This window comes from Schistocerca cancellata, chromosome 1 (genome assembly GCF_023864275.1).
Source record: "Schistocerca cancellata isolate TAMUIC-IGC-003103 chromosome 1, iqSchCanc2.1, whole genome shotgun sequence".
Classification (NCBI taxonomy): Eukaryota; Metazoa; Arthropoda; class Insecta; order Orthoptera; family Acrididae; genus Schistocerca; species Schistocerca cancellata.
The window spans coordinates 1,076,059,773-1,076,073,824 of NC_064626.1; the positions used below are offsets into that span (position 1 = coordinate 1,076,059,773).

The following is a 14,052-nucleotide window of genomic DNA, read 5'->3' on the forward strand; positions in this document are numbered from 1 at the left end:
TTCCAGCAGTAACAATTCGTAGAGTTTGAATGACAAGCGTTTCCGTAGTACATTCCACGCTGTAACAATAAGAATATTCAAGCTGGCACTTCTCCTTGATTTTCCCGTACTATGAATGTCAGAATGTCGAACTTGTTCAATTGCTGCCTTAGAGGCCGCTGGGAAATCTTGATTCGGCGTCCTATGTGATTCACAGCTAGGTTCGGTGAAACGATTGTATAATTACAAACAGTTTGTCTCTGAGGTGGAGGCTTCCAGTATTTGGTCTTGAACTGCAGCAGCAAATTTTGATTCATGAAACCATAAACAAGCAGCGCAAGTTATGCACCGTTATATGACTCCCGGAGCCAACAGCCTTACCGCAGTGGTAACACCGGTTCCCGTCAGATCACCGAAGTTCAACGCTGTCGGGCTGGGCTAGCACTTGGATGGGTGACCACGGTCTGCCGAGCGTTGTTGGTAAGCGGGGTGCACTCACCCCTTGTGAGCAAACTGAGGAGCTATTTGGCAGAGAAGTAGCGGTCTCGTTAACTGACATACGGCCGGGAGAGTAGTATGCTGACCACATGCCCCTCCATATCCGCATCCAGTGACGCCTTTGGGCTAAGGATGACACGGCGGCCGGTCGGTACCGTTGGGCCTTCGTGGCCGGTACGGACGGAGTTTAGTTTTTAGTTTAGTTTTATATGACTCCAGGATGACTATTGGAATAATTCATTCACACTTGCCACCTAGCTGAAATGTGGGGAACTAACAGTACTGGACAGGAATAAAACCTCAAGATCTACTGCATTCAGTACTGTATCAAAAGTTTCTGTAATTTATTTACCCTTTTCACAACTAAAGTTTACTTTTGTGTAACTAACTGATAAACACGCTGTATATGAACGAGTTTTTAACCCTAAACACTAAAGAGGGAAATGTTATATTGTTACTAAACCATCGTAAATCATACTACTCCAAATTTCTTCACACAAAGTCAGAATTTATAGGTCATGGATTAGTTAATCACAATTGTTAGATCTTTTAACTTTTTTGCAATATTTAACATATAATGTTAGCACCCGCGAAAATGGCCATATACATTATGATAAGATGATCTTACAGCCACCGGTTGCTTGAGTTAAAAAGTACTACCTTTAAAATTTGCGTGTAGAAAATATAATTAGATATAGAGAGCGCTACTGTCCGCCCCTTCTCTCCTATGTACGTAACCGCCAACCCCCTCCCCCTGCCCACATTTAGTGTAAGCCTGTAAAACCACTCCTTTTCTCAACCCCCTAACCCAACCCCCCGCACCGCTGTTCATAAACCTCCATATAATGGACATTTGACAATATTTTAGTTAGTTTTTGACCTAACTGCATTTGTCGGCGCGATTGATTAACAGTGACCCTCCGGGTGTTCCGCCGATTTGTTGTTTCCCTGCCGGCCAGAGTGGCCGAGCGGTTCTAGGCGCTCCAGTCTCGAACCGCGCGACCGCTACGGTCGCAGGTTCGAATCGCGCCTTGGGCGTGGATGTGAGTGATGTCCTTAGGTTAGTTAGGTTTAAAGAGTTCTAAGTTCTAGGAGACTGATGACCTCAGAAGTTAAGTCCCATAGTGGTCAGAGCCATTTGAACCACTTTTGTTGTTATTTCCCTTTTCTGCACAAAATTTCGACGATCGACCCAGCCATCTTCTTCAGGTGCTGCTAATAATGCTGTCGTGTGTACTCGCTGCCTCCACTCCAAACATATTGTGAAATATTGTTGGTCTCACGCCGCTATTTGTAGCCGAGTTCTATCCCCGACTCCTAGTAAGCCCTCTAGTGCGCCTGTGTTCTTCAGAGCCGGCACTACAATTCAGTGAAACGTAAATTCCCTTTTCACTGCTGCATGTAATGGCCATCGAGATTTGAATAAATTGATTGCCGGACCCTAAACGTTATTTACACTGTAACCGCCTTCCCTGTTTATTAAATTTTCTGATATCTTTTTTTCGACAGACCCCTTAATTATGCTGTCCCAGAAATTAGGCGTTGTACCACGATACTGGAATCATCGTGTTTCACTTCATGAGCATATTCGAGACAGTGCTCGTCGACACCTGAATTGCTTGGTTGTCTTAGATGGGTATGTCGGCGATGTTCCTCCAATGGTCTGACACTCCGCCCCATGTAAGATATTCCACAATCCGATTGAATGTGATACACGCTCTGCTTTCGAAGATCTAGATCGTCTCGAATATTACACAGAATATTTTGGACAAAATAATTTTGGATATTGCGCCAGCTAAATTGCCGGCGTTTTGACCTTCTTCCTGCTGTCCTCTTCAGGGCAGCCTAAATGTCGGCAATTTAGCTGGTTTAGTAGTTGCAATGACTCGGCCCAATACCAAAAATTATTTTACCTAAAAGGACACCGGCCGTGGAAGCCTAAGAATTCCTATTACAAAGAATACTTTTTATCTTCGTCGGAAGGAGCGAAATACACCGGATGCCATGTTTCCATAGGAGTCTCCCGATTTTAGCGGATGTTGGGCCAGCACAAGGTATATAAGCAGTCTCAACCTCTTCTGATGTGTTTTTGACTTTAAATGCATTGTCCGTTCAATTTGGTGAGCTGAGTACCTGTTCCTTCGCAGCAATCATCGTAGGTGTTGTAATTCTTCAGTGAGGATCTCTTTGTCTTCTCTATATCCTGTGATCATGATACTGCATGATGAACTCAGACTTATTGGCATACTAGTTGAGTGTCCGGCATCACCCGGGTATGTATACAGGGTGATACCGTTCGCACTGGCGGAATGTTACGTGATACCACGTACTTATACGTTTGTGACTATTACAGTGCCATCTATCACGAGGTGAAAAAAGTGGTCCAACTAAACCGTTCATATTTCTTTACGTACTACACAAATATGTAATAAAAAAATGGGGGTTCCTATTTAAAGAAAACGCAGTTGATATTCGTTTTACCTATGGCAGCTCCATCTAGCAGGCCAACCATAGCGCCATCTGGTTTCTCCCTTCGAGCTAGACAAGTTCGGTTTTTGTAGTTTTTTCGATTGACGCTTATTTCGTGAGATATTTGGCCCGGTCACGATCAATGGACCACCCTGTACATTCTAATCTTCTATTACTCCATTTCCTCCTTTACTCCCTCTATGTCCATCTCCTACACTCCTTCTCCCTATACACCTCATACAGTTCCCCCCCCCCCTCATCCTATTGTCTCTTTGTCTCCTATTTACCCTCTCTCTGTCACTTTCCTCCTCCCCACTCTCCCTGTCAATTTGCTCCTCACCCTCTATCCATCTGCATCTTCCCCCTCTGTCCATTTTCTCCCCCCCCCCACCCCTTTCTCCATTCACGTACACGCATCGGGCTCGCCCCAAGAGGAGGCTGGTAGATCTCACCCCCACAGTGTTTCTTTCCAGATCGTAATTATTATGTGAACCAAGTTTGATGGAATTCATTTCAGGCGTTTAAAATCAGATTTCTACTTGTTCCCGTGCCTGAATACGCCAAATATATTTTACATGTTGAAAGGTCTCTGCTGGATTCCTTTCATGTTAATTTCTTAAATCTGTTGTCATTTACGGCATAAATTCCTCTTCTAAATTTACTGCGGCGTTTCTGCCTATCTGGGAGGAGACTGAGTAGTGGAACGTGTTACTTTTACACATAAACAAGAACGATCTGTCACACTACTACACTTTAAAACACAGTTTATATGTAATTCCTGTCACACAGTCTCATACGGAACCTACATCCGCTTTCTTTTATATACTGTATATGATAAGATACTGTCATCCCCCTTCCCTTCAGTGTGAGAGGATGAATGAGCAAACGTATTTCTAGTTGCATGCTTGAGGGTAGCAGACAAGCCTGTTTGCTAGAGAACAGTAGGACCAACGTCGGAACAGGTAGCTACGCTTTCTAAAAGCAGAGAGGTTTCTATTCTTAGTGTGGTCCTGTCCATCCCTTGTCATGTTGGTATAGGAAGCTGTCCCTCTGGCCACTTCCGTTTTGTATTTGTGAGCCACCCTCAGGAAGGGACCACGGCAGTCGGTCCATGGCGAGCGTCTGAAGTGGTAAGATCTCCAGCTAAGTGCGTGTCTGCTAAGTCCGTAGGACAATGGATTTCTTAAGTTCAGCCTAACTGAAAACTTAATCACCTTTATTTCAGGTTTAGTTCTAAAATATCTAAGGTTATCTTAAATTGCAACTCAGTGTAATTCGAGTGTGAAGTTCAGAATATATTCCGGTAGTTGCTTTGTCACTACTTTATGAGTAAAGTGGAACCACGTTTGATCAGTAACTCTAACTAGCATCATCAATCTTCAATGCGAATGTGCGTGAGATTATAACGTCTCGTCTTGTCAATATTTTTCAATATAGCAACTTTTCTTTATGTTCAACCCACGTGGGGTGCACTTTGTGAGACCAGTACCACGTGCTCATACAATTGTTTATTCTGAACTTCACACTCGAATTACACTGCGTTGCAATTTAAGATAACCTTAGATATTTTAGAGCTAAACCTGAAATAAAGGTGATTAAGTTTTCAGTTAGGCTGAACTTAAGAAATCCATTGTCCTACGGACTTAGCAGACACGCACTTAGCTGGAGATCTTACCACTTCAGACGCTCGCCACGGACCGACTGCCGTGGTCCCTTCCTGAGGGTGGCTCACAAATACAAAACGGAAGTGGTCAGAGGGGCAGCTTCCTATACCAACATGACAAGGGATGGACAGGACCACACTAAGAATAGAAACCTCTCTGCTTTTAGAAAGCGTAGCTACCTGTTCCGACGTTGGTCCTACTGTTCTCTAGCAAACAGGCTTGTCTGCTACCCTCAAGCATGCAACTAGAAATACGTTTGCTCATTCATCCTCTCACACTGAAGGGAAGGGGGATGACAGTATCTTATCATATACAGTATATAAAAGAAAGCGGATGTAGGTTCCGTATGAGACTGTGTGACATGAATTACATATAAACTGTGTTTTAAAGTGTAGTAGTGTGACAGATCGTTCTTGTTTATGTGTAAAGGTAACACGTTCCACTACTCAGTCTCCTCCCAGATAGTCAGAAATGCCGCAGTAAATTTAGAAGAGGAATTTATGCCGTAAATGACAACAGATTTAAGAAATTAACATGAAAGGAATCCAGCAGAGACATTTCAATGTCTTTAACGTATTTCACACGTATTTGTATACATTTTTAACCTGTATCTCTAGCGAATTTCACCCTGCAGTTTCATTTTCATGCAGCTCAATATTTATGTCGTCATATCTCCTGTACAATGTTCTGTACAGTGATATAATTTTTCTAGTACTTCCAGTGGTATATGAGGCTACTGTCTTCGAAATGTGTTGTGAACGATTTGGTAATAAAGAAGTAATAAATTAAAACATGATGCTAGATGTGGTAGTTTTTCACGCGTCTCAGTTTTTGTGACGCCATCTCTCTTGAACTATGGGTTTTACTAACATATGTTTTTCTAGGTGCATTCAGCGACATATGGACAGACTGTCTGATAAATGTGTTACGAATATAGTTAGTAGTAAAAAAGTAATAAATTATAACGTGATGTATGGTTCGGTAATTTTTCTCAAAAGCATCTAAGTTATTACGACGCCATCTCTCTTGGACTGTGAGTCTTTCAATGATATATTTTTGTAAGTACATTCAGAGGTCTAAGGCAGATACTGTTTCCCAAACGTGATTCCAATAGAGTTAGTGGGAAACAATTCAGAAATTTAAACATCATCCACGATTGGGCAGTTTTGCACGCTTCTCATTGTTTAAGACGTCACATCTCGTTAACTGTGAGTCATAAAATGATATAATTTTGGAAGTACATTCAGTGGTATATTCGAATACTGTGTAACCTCCCAACAGAAAAATTCCGAAACCTCCCAACAGTAAAAATGTAATTATGTACATCATTCACTTTTAGTGTAACCTACCAACAGTAAAAATATACAAGTATAGCATTCACATTCAGCGTAACCTACCAACAGATAAATTCCGTAACCTACCAATAATACAATGTGACTCATCTCTCAATAAAATTGTGGCTGACTTGTAACCTTTCAATAATTGACTGTGAATTTAAACTGGTAAATTTGGATGTCAGCAGTGCTGCATCATGGCCCTGAAAGACCATTCTGAATAAATTGAAAATTCTTACCTCAATAAGGTCGCCGGATAACGCATATATATCTGCTCCTATAAGAAATTTTCTGGCACAGCCCAGTGCAATGCTGACCGATAGATTTGTCATGTATAAAAGGAAACAACTGATTTTTCTTTACAATAATCGGGATAATCATCGATTGGAGAAATTAGTAAATTCTTTAAATTGAGATGAATGATTGTCAAAAGTTTATTTTTTATAAGAAAGATTATTATTAAGATATTTTTTTAAAAACATTTAAATGGGACTTGATATAACAATTGTACATATGCGCGAGGCTGCTTTTACCTTATACTACATCGCTCAGGCACCGCCATCGCTCCCCCACGACCGGCCCTGCCATTTCGATACACCAGACTGCTCGCTACTACTTACTCCTACTGCCACACAGTTCCTACTGCTAACAACACTGCTCTCTGGTCTGAGATTCTCTTATAGCTTACATATCGCAGGCAGCGCGTGAGCAATCCATCGAAATTACATCTGCTCAAGTGCGCTAGCAAACAAATTCCTTAATCATGGACCTCTTACAACTGTCTGCAAAATTTGTCACAAATACAGATAATAGTAAAAAGAGAATAAATTAAAATGGCATGCATCATGCCACAACTTCACCGCATGAACGGCGAAAATGTAGTAAACGATAAATTATTGTCCTTTCGTCATTATGTGGGGGTTGTCAGCTATAAAGTTTCGTAAAGGTTTGAAATCATGTGTTAAGTTTGTTGCAAGCCACTGAGTGCTCTCATTCTCATATACTCAATGAATGAAGTAGGGGTATTCGAGCTTTCTCACTCCCCCACCCCCACCCCCTACCACAAAGTCCCCCCCCCCCCCCCGTGCTTTTATCGGTATGTGGGTTCCATTCCCCACAGCGATTCTTCTCAGACACTAAGTCGCATGTGTACCAACTTCGTTTGAAATCGTTTGTGCTACATACGTAAGTAGGTCTAGATCCATTTTTTTTAATATGTGTGGGTTTTGTACAATTTGTCGTGGTGTTTAGTATGCTTGTAAATACACTACTGGCCGTTAAAATTGCTACACCAAGAACAAATGCAGATGATAAACGGGTATTCATTGGACAAATATATTATACTAGAACTGACATGTGATTACATTTTCACGGAATTTGGGTGCACAGATCCTTAGAAATCAGTACCCAGAACAACCACCTCTGGCCGTAATAACGGCCTTGATACGCCTGGAGAGTCAAACAGAGCTTGGATGAAGCGTACAGGTACAGCTGCCCATGCAGGTTCAACACTATACCACAGTCCATTAGTGACTGGAGTTTTGTGACGAGCCAGTTGCTCGGCCACCATTGACCAGACGTTTTCAATTGGTGAATGTGCTGGCCAGGGCAGCAGTCGAACATTTTCTGTATCCAGAAAGGCCCGTACAGGATCTGCAACATGCGGTCGTGCATTATCCTGCTGAAATGTAAAGTTTCGCAGGGGTCGAATGAAGGGTAGAGCCACGTGTGCTAACAAATCTGAAATGTAGCGTCCACTGTTCAATGTGCCGTCAATGCGAACAAGAGGTGACCGAGACGTGTAACCAATGGCACCCCATACCATCACGCCGGGTGATACGCCAGTATCGCAATGACGAATACACGCTTCCAATGTACGTTGACCGCGAAGGTTGTTGTCTTACAAACGTCCCCATCTGTTGACTCAGGGATCGAGACGTGGCTGCACGATCCGTTACAGCCATGCGGATGATGCCTGTCATCTCGACTGCTAGTGATACGAGGCCGTTGGGATCCAGCACCGGCGTTCCGTATTACCCTCCTGAACCCACCGATTCCATATTCTACTAACAGTCACTGGATCTCGACCAACGCGGGCAGGAATGTCGTGATACGATAATCCGCAATCGCGATAGGCTACAATCCGACCTTTATCAAAGTCGGAAACGTGATGGTACGCATTTCTCCTGCTTACACGAGGCATCACAACAACATTTCACCAGGCAACGCCGGTAAACTGCTGTTTGTGTATGAGAAATCAGTTGGAAACTTTCCTCATATCAGCACGTTGTAGCTGTCGCCACCGGCGCCAACCTCGTGTGAATGCTCTGAAAAGCTAATCATTTGCATATCACAGCATTTTCTTGCTGTGGGTTAAATTTCGTGTCTGTAGCACGTCATCTTCGTGGTGTAGCAATTTTAATGGCCAGTAGTGTAGTATTTAAAATCACAACGAAACTATATGTGCATTATTGTCACATGTGAAGATAGAAGTGTATATGCTGAAACCGGTAATAGGAGTGTATATAGTAATTAGCAGTTATCTTGTCATAATAAATTATTGTCTGAACATTAGTAAAATCGCATACTTGTATGTGACAAAATTGTCCGCGACGTTGCGTTAAGCTGGTTAGTAACGGCGAGGTCACAATCGCGGTGGAAAGCGATAGTGATGGTAATGAAGAGCTGCAATGCTGCTGCGTAGTCTGCGCTGCAGGGATGTGCCTCGGCATCGAATTGCAAGACAGGTGCGGCGGTCGGCGGCGGCGGCGGCGCGCGGTGTTGGCGAAACACGGGCCACTGGTCGGCGGCCCTCGACCGCGACATTAATGCGGGGCGCTGCTGCTGCAGCTGCAGCCGCGGCATAATGAGCCCAGGCGAGGCCGGGCCAGCGCTGAGGCCCGTGTTTGCCACGCCGGGGCCGCCGCGACACGCGCTCTCCGACTCTACAAACAGCGCGTGCCCGCTCCCGGCTGTGGCCGCCTCCCGTGGCCGGCGCTACGGTGAGGCGAGCACACGCGAACAGCGTTCCCGATACGGCGACAGTCTTGCACGACGGACTCTTTGGGTAAGAAATTTGTGCTTAACTTGACGCGTCCAATTCGGATAAAATCCAAAGCTTTCGATGACTTTCTCCATTACAGTAGTCAGATGCGGGTGAGGTCTCCACTTTTATACCTACGAAATGGCATGTGATTAGGTAGATTACGCTATGATGACAATATGTGATGACAAGAGGGAGATGACGCAGGATGTGTCGCTATCTGCATTCATACACTTATCCTCATAAATTAAGGATAACGCTGGGTGAAAGAACACGCTCGGGGCAGTTTGCGGGTTTATATCACCTTGGGATATGAGAATGCACGGTGGCGCTGGCAGCAGTCCACATAAGCAGAGGTCTGTTGATCTGTGTCAGAGTACGGTGCAGCGCGTAAGTGTGCAGACGTTTTCAGACGTGCTAATGGTGAATGTGCGTTGAAAACGGCTTAAAGAACACATATTTATGACGTTACGAGGGGTAGAATACTAGGGCGACTGCATGCTTTTCAAACAGAGCAGGTCGTAGCACGGGCCCTCCGTGTGCCACAAAGTGTGATTTCAAGATTATGCCAACGATTCCGGCAGAGAGGAAACGTGTCCAGGCGCTACAGTACGGGACGTCTACTGTGTACAACACCACAAGAAGACCGATATCTCACCATCAGTGCCTGCAGACGGCCACGGAGTACTGCAGGTAGTCTTGCTCGGGACCTTACCGCAGCCACTGGAGCAGATGTCTCCAGACGACTGAACAGACATGGTTTATTCGTCTGGACACCTTCATGGTGCATTCCACTGTCCCCTGTTCACAGGAAAGCCCGTAAAGCCTGGTGTTAAGAACACAGTACATGGTCATTGGAACATTGGTACCAGGTTATGTTCACGGAAGAGTCCAGGTATAGCCTGAACAGTGATTCTCACCGGGTTTTCATAGCGTGAACCAGGAACCAGATACCAACCCCTCAATGTCCTTGAAAGGGACCTGTATGGAGGTCGTGGTTTGGTGGTGTGGGGTGGGATTATGATTGGTGCACGTACACCCGTGCATATCTTTGACAGAGGAACTGTAACAGGTCAGGTACATCGGGACGTCATTTAGCACCAGCATGTCCACCTATTCAGGGGTGCAGTTGTCCCACCTTCCTCCTGATGGATGGTAACGGACGGTCCCACCGGACTGCCATCGTGGAGGTTTAGCTTGAAACAGAAGATATCAGACGAATGGGTTTTCCTGTCTAGTCTCCAGACCTAAACCTCATCGAACACGTCTGGGATGCTCTCGGTCGACGTATCGTTGCACATATTCAAATACCTAGGACACTTCAGGAGTTCCAACAGGCACTGGTGCAAGAATGGGAGGCTATACCCCAGCAGCTGCTCGACCACCTGATCCACAGTATGCCAACCCATTGTGCGGCCTGTGTACGTGTACATGGTGATCATATTCAATATTGATGAAGGAATACATGCGCAGGAAACAGTGGCATATTGTAGCACATGTATTTAGGTACGGTTTTCTCAACTTATCACCAATACCGCGGACTTACAGATCTGAGTCGTGTATGTTCCCTATGTGCCTATGCTGTTGGCGCCAGTTTTGTATAGTGCAACGTTGTATGGCACTACATTCAGCAATTATCCTTAATTTATGAGCACGAGTGTAGATCTCTATCCAACGTCGTCTGCAGCGTACACGGTGCAGGCACATTAATGTGACCATCCGTCAAATGCCTGGATAACAACACTTGAAGCACGGACATGCAAAAACAGAGTCGATGTCCTGGAAGATGTTGACAGGGATATTGAGCTACGCTGACTCCAATGCTGTGGCTAGTTCCGCTACGTTTCTCAACTCAGCCTCCACGGCGCGAACACCCCGATCAAGGTGCTCCCACTGATCCTCGATTGCGTTTAAATCCGGAGAGTTTTGTGGTCACGAGAGTACAGCAAACTGATGCTGGCACTATTCGACCATACATGTTCACTGTAAGCTGTGTGATATATCGTATAGTCCTGCCGGTAGGTCCCATCAAAAAATGGTTCAAATGGCTCTAAGCATTATGGGACTTAACATCTGAAGTCCCCTAGACTTAGAACTACGTAAACTTAACTAACCTAAGGACATCAGACACATCCATCACCGAGGCAGGATCTGAACCTGCGACTGTAGCAGCCGAATGGTTCCGGACTGAAGCGCTTACAACCGCTCTACCATAGCGGCCGGCTAGATCCCATCGTGCCGAGGTAAAAAAAAAATTGCATGCAGCGGTGGACATGGTCCCCAAGGATAGATGTCTACTTTTGTTGATCCATTTTACCTTCCAGAATAACGAAATCGCCACAGGAATGTCACGAAACCATTCCCCAGATCACAATGCTCCCTCCTCCAGCCTGGGCTCTTCCGACGATTGTTGCGAGATGTTTTCTTTCAGACGTTTCTCGCCCGAAGGAGCATAAAAAGTGATTCATCTGAAAAGACCACCTGTCACACTCAGTGGACGTCCAGTTGCGTTAATGGCGAGCAAACTCTGCCTTTGACCCTGATGAGCAGCAGTCCGCATGGTTGTATGAACCAGTCACCAGCTGCGGAGGCCCGTACGCAGCAACGTACACTGAACTGTCATCGAGGAGACACTGTTGCCAGCCCCTTGGTTCCTCTGGGATATTAGTTTCTCAACAGTAGCATGTTCGTTCGCCCATACACATTTCCTCAGCTGTTGTTCACCCTGTCATCTATGGTGCACCAATACTGCCTCGGCACGAGTTTTGGATGGCCATTTAGCCGTGCAAAATATACCCTAACAGTTTACAGACTTAGCCGTTTCGGAAATGCTTCCGTCCTTGTCCCGAAAGCCAATGATCCTGTACATTTGGACGTCAGATAAACTGCCCTGTTTCCGTACTACAACCACGATTGGTTCAAATGGCTCTGAGCACTATGGGACTTAACTTCTGAGGTCATCAGTCCCCTAGAACTTAGAGGATTCGAACCAGACTGTAGCGCCAAGAACCGCTCGGCCACTCCGGCCGGCCAACCACGATTCCTCTGTTTTCATGTCCCGTGACACGCTTTATGTACACTGCACTGTTAGTACTGCCACTTGCTGTCTGTGAGTGGCTATTACACGATATCGTCGAAGATAGGCGGTCGTCACATTAACATGACTAGGCCGTGTATCAAGTGCTAAACAACTCTTTTTGTGATCTTTGTTTATGAAGGGCATGCTTCTATTCATTCCAAAACTCATAACCGATGTCTCTACTGACCGCTTGTAATACCGAAAGCCGACGCATACGGACCTGTATTTCAACGGTCGTAGCTTTCATCATACAGCTCTGAACTGAGCAATGCTGAACACCCCAATACACAGACGCAGAACTGTTTCGGACAAAGACCACTTCGGCTGCAAGCGCCGGTCTTCAGAAGAAATAGATATTCATTCTGCGAAATTACGTCAGCTCTGCCGAGGAAACAAAAGCATGACGCCTTTCAGTCAGGCCAGGAGGACCAACATACAGCGTAACTTTCATTCTGCTGTGCAGCAACGAATAAGATATGTAGAATCCTAAACAGGCAAGCAGTACGACTGGTTTCTGGCGACCGCGTAAAATTAAAGAATTGTTGTGATCTGTTAAAGATAATCTCGGCATGAAAGGCCCATGGACTTAGAACATTTCTTCTGAGTGTGCAGCAGCCACGTAGCACAGTCTATACAGTCTAATGCCGATAGCTTTTTTGAATATAAGCGTCATCGTAAGTACAGAAATTTGCGGTAGCTATTCCAACAAATGAACACTATATTTGAACATACGAGAATTCTTGCTTGTGATTCGAACTATAGGAACTCTGATTAGATAAGCTTTGAAAATTAGTCAGTGTGGTAACAGTTTCAATAGGGACGCCGGTTGTGCGCTTAGAATGCATGGAAGCATGCGCTTGATGAAGGCAGATCACAGAAGAACACACAGTTCGTCATCTGATATAGCTGCTGTCGCTGCAAGAGGCGCTGGACTGAGAGCACAATCTATGGACACAGGGAGCGCTAACGCAGCAGGCACCATCTCTGAGATGTCATCATAATGTAATCTAGCCAATCAGAAGCAGTTCTTTGGACATAAATGTGACAGCCTCGCCAGTTAAAGGACAGTCGACCTTAGCTCCTAATGACGATGATGGGGACAATCATTGAAAGCTTGGACTTTTATTCGAATTTGACACGATAAGTTAATCAAGAACTTTAAAAGTGGTAAAGTACAGCAAACAGCCGCAAATAATGTTTATTGCAAATCCAATTCAACCTTTGACAGGAAGAGTCTACTTGAAATTATGTGTATATACAAGGAGAGTAAGGAGGAAAGGTACTTGCTTTAAGGGGTGATTAGTGATTCTGAACAAAAATATTCATACGGATATATGCCCTATTCCTAGTGATCTCCGAGATAGAACAAATTCGACATACATTGCTTTTTTATGTGTTATTCAAACATTGTTATTGCTTACTCTGCACTACAGTATTTTCGCGCAAACTATTAATCCGAGAGAAGAAACGATAGGACGTCTTTGGTAGGAAATTTGATGTAGCTGCCTTTTGTCACGCTGGAGTCTCGATGGTTCGGTTTCCGAGTTGTTGAAGGTAAATGTGCAAAAGCGTTATTAAATGCATTCCATTCCGGAAAACATTCCGAATAGGGCATACGTCCTCATGAAGCTTTTTGTTGAGAACCTTAATACGGTCACCCCTCAAAGCACGTCTTCTTCTCCTGACTCATCCTTAAAAGTTGTTGTAAAGTTTTAATTCACTTCTGCTGCACTGAAGATGGCCACATAGTGACTGAAATTTGGTTTTGCACTAAACATTATTTACTACTGATTGATGTAACCTCTGCCACGTGAAATAAGCGTAGTCGTTGGGCACTTTTGTTTCCACATGGAATCAAACGTATTAGAAACTATAAATTCAAGCACGGATTACTGATTGGTGCTGCAGACATACCTTCCATGATAAGCTTTACTGGCCTTTAAATTTGTAAAAATTTAATGTCGGGATGCAACATTCATGAAATTA

The 14,052-nt window shown here is 44.5% G+C and overlaps 1 pseudogene; it reads left to right on the plus strand.

The window, feature by feature from the left end:
- The first annotated feature begins 346 nt into the window (after positions 1–346).
- LOC126100242 (5S ribosomal RNA) lies at positions 347–462 on the plus strand (annotated as a pseudogene).
- The last annotated feature ends 13,590 nt before the right edge of the window (positions 463–14,052 follow it).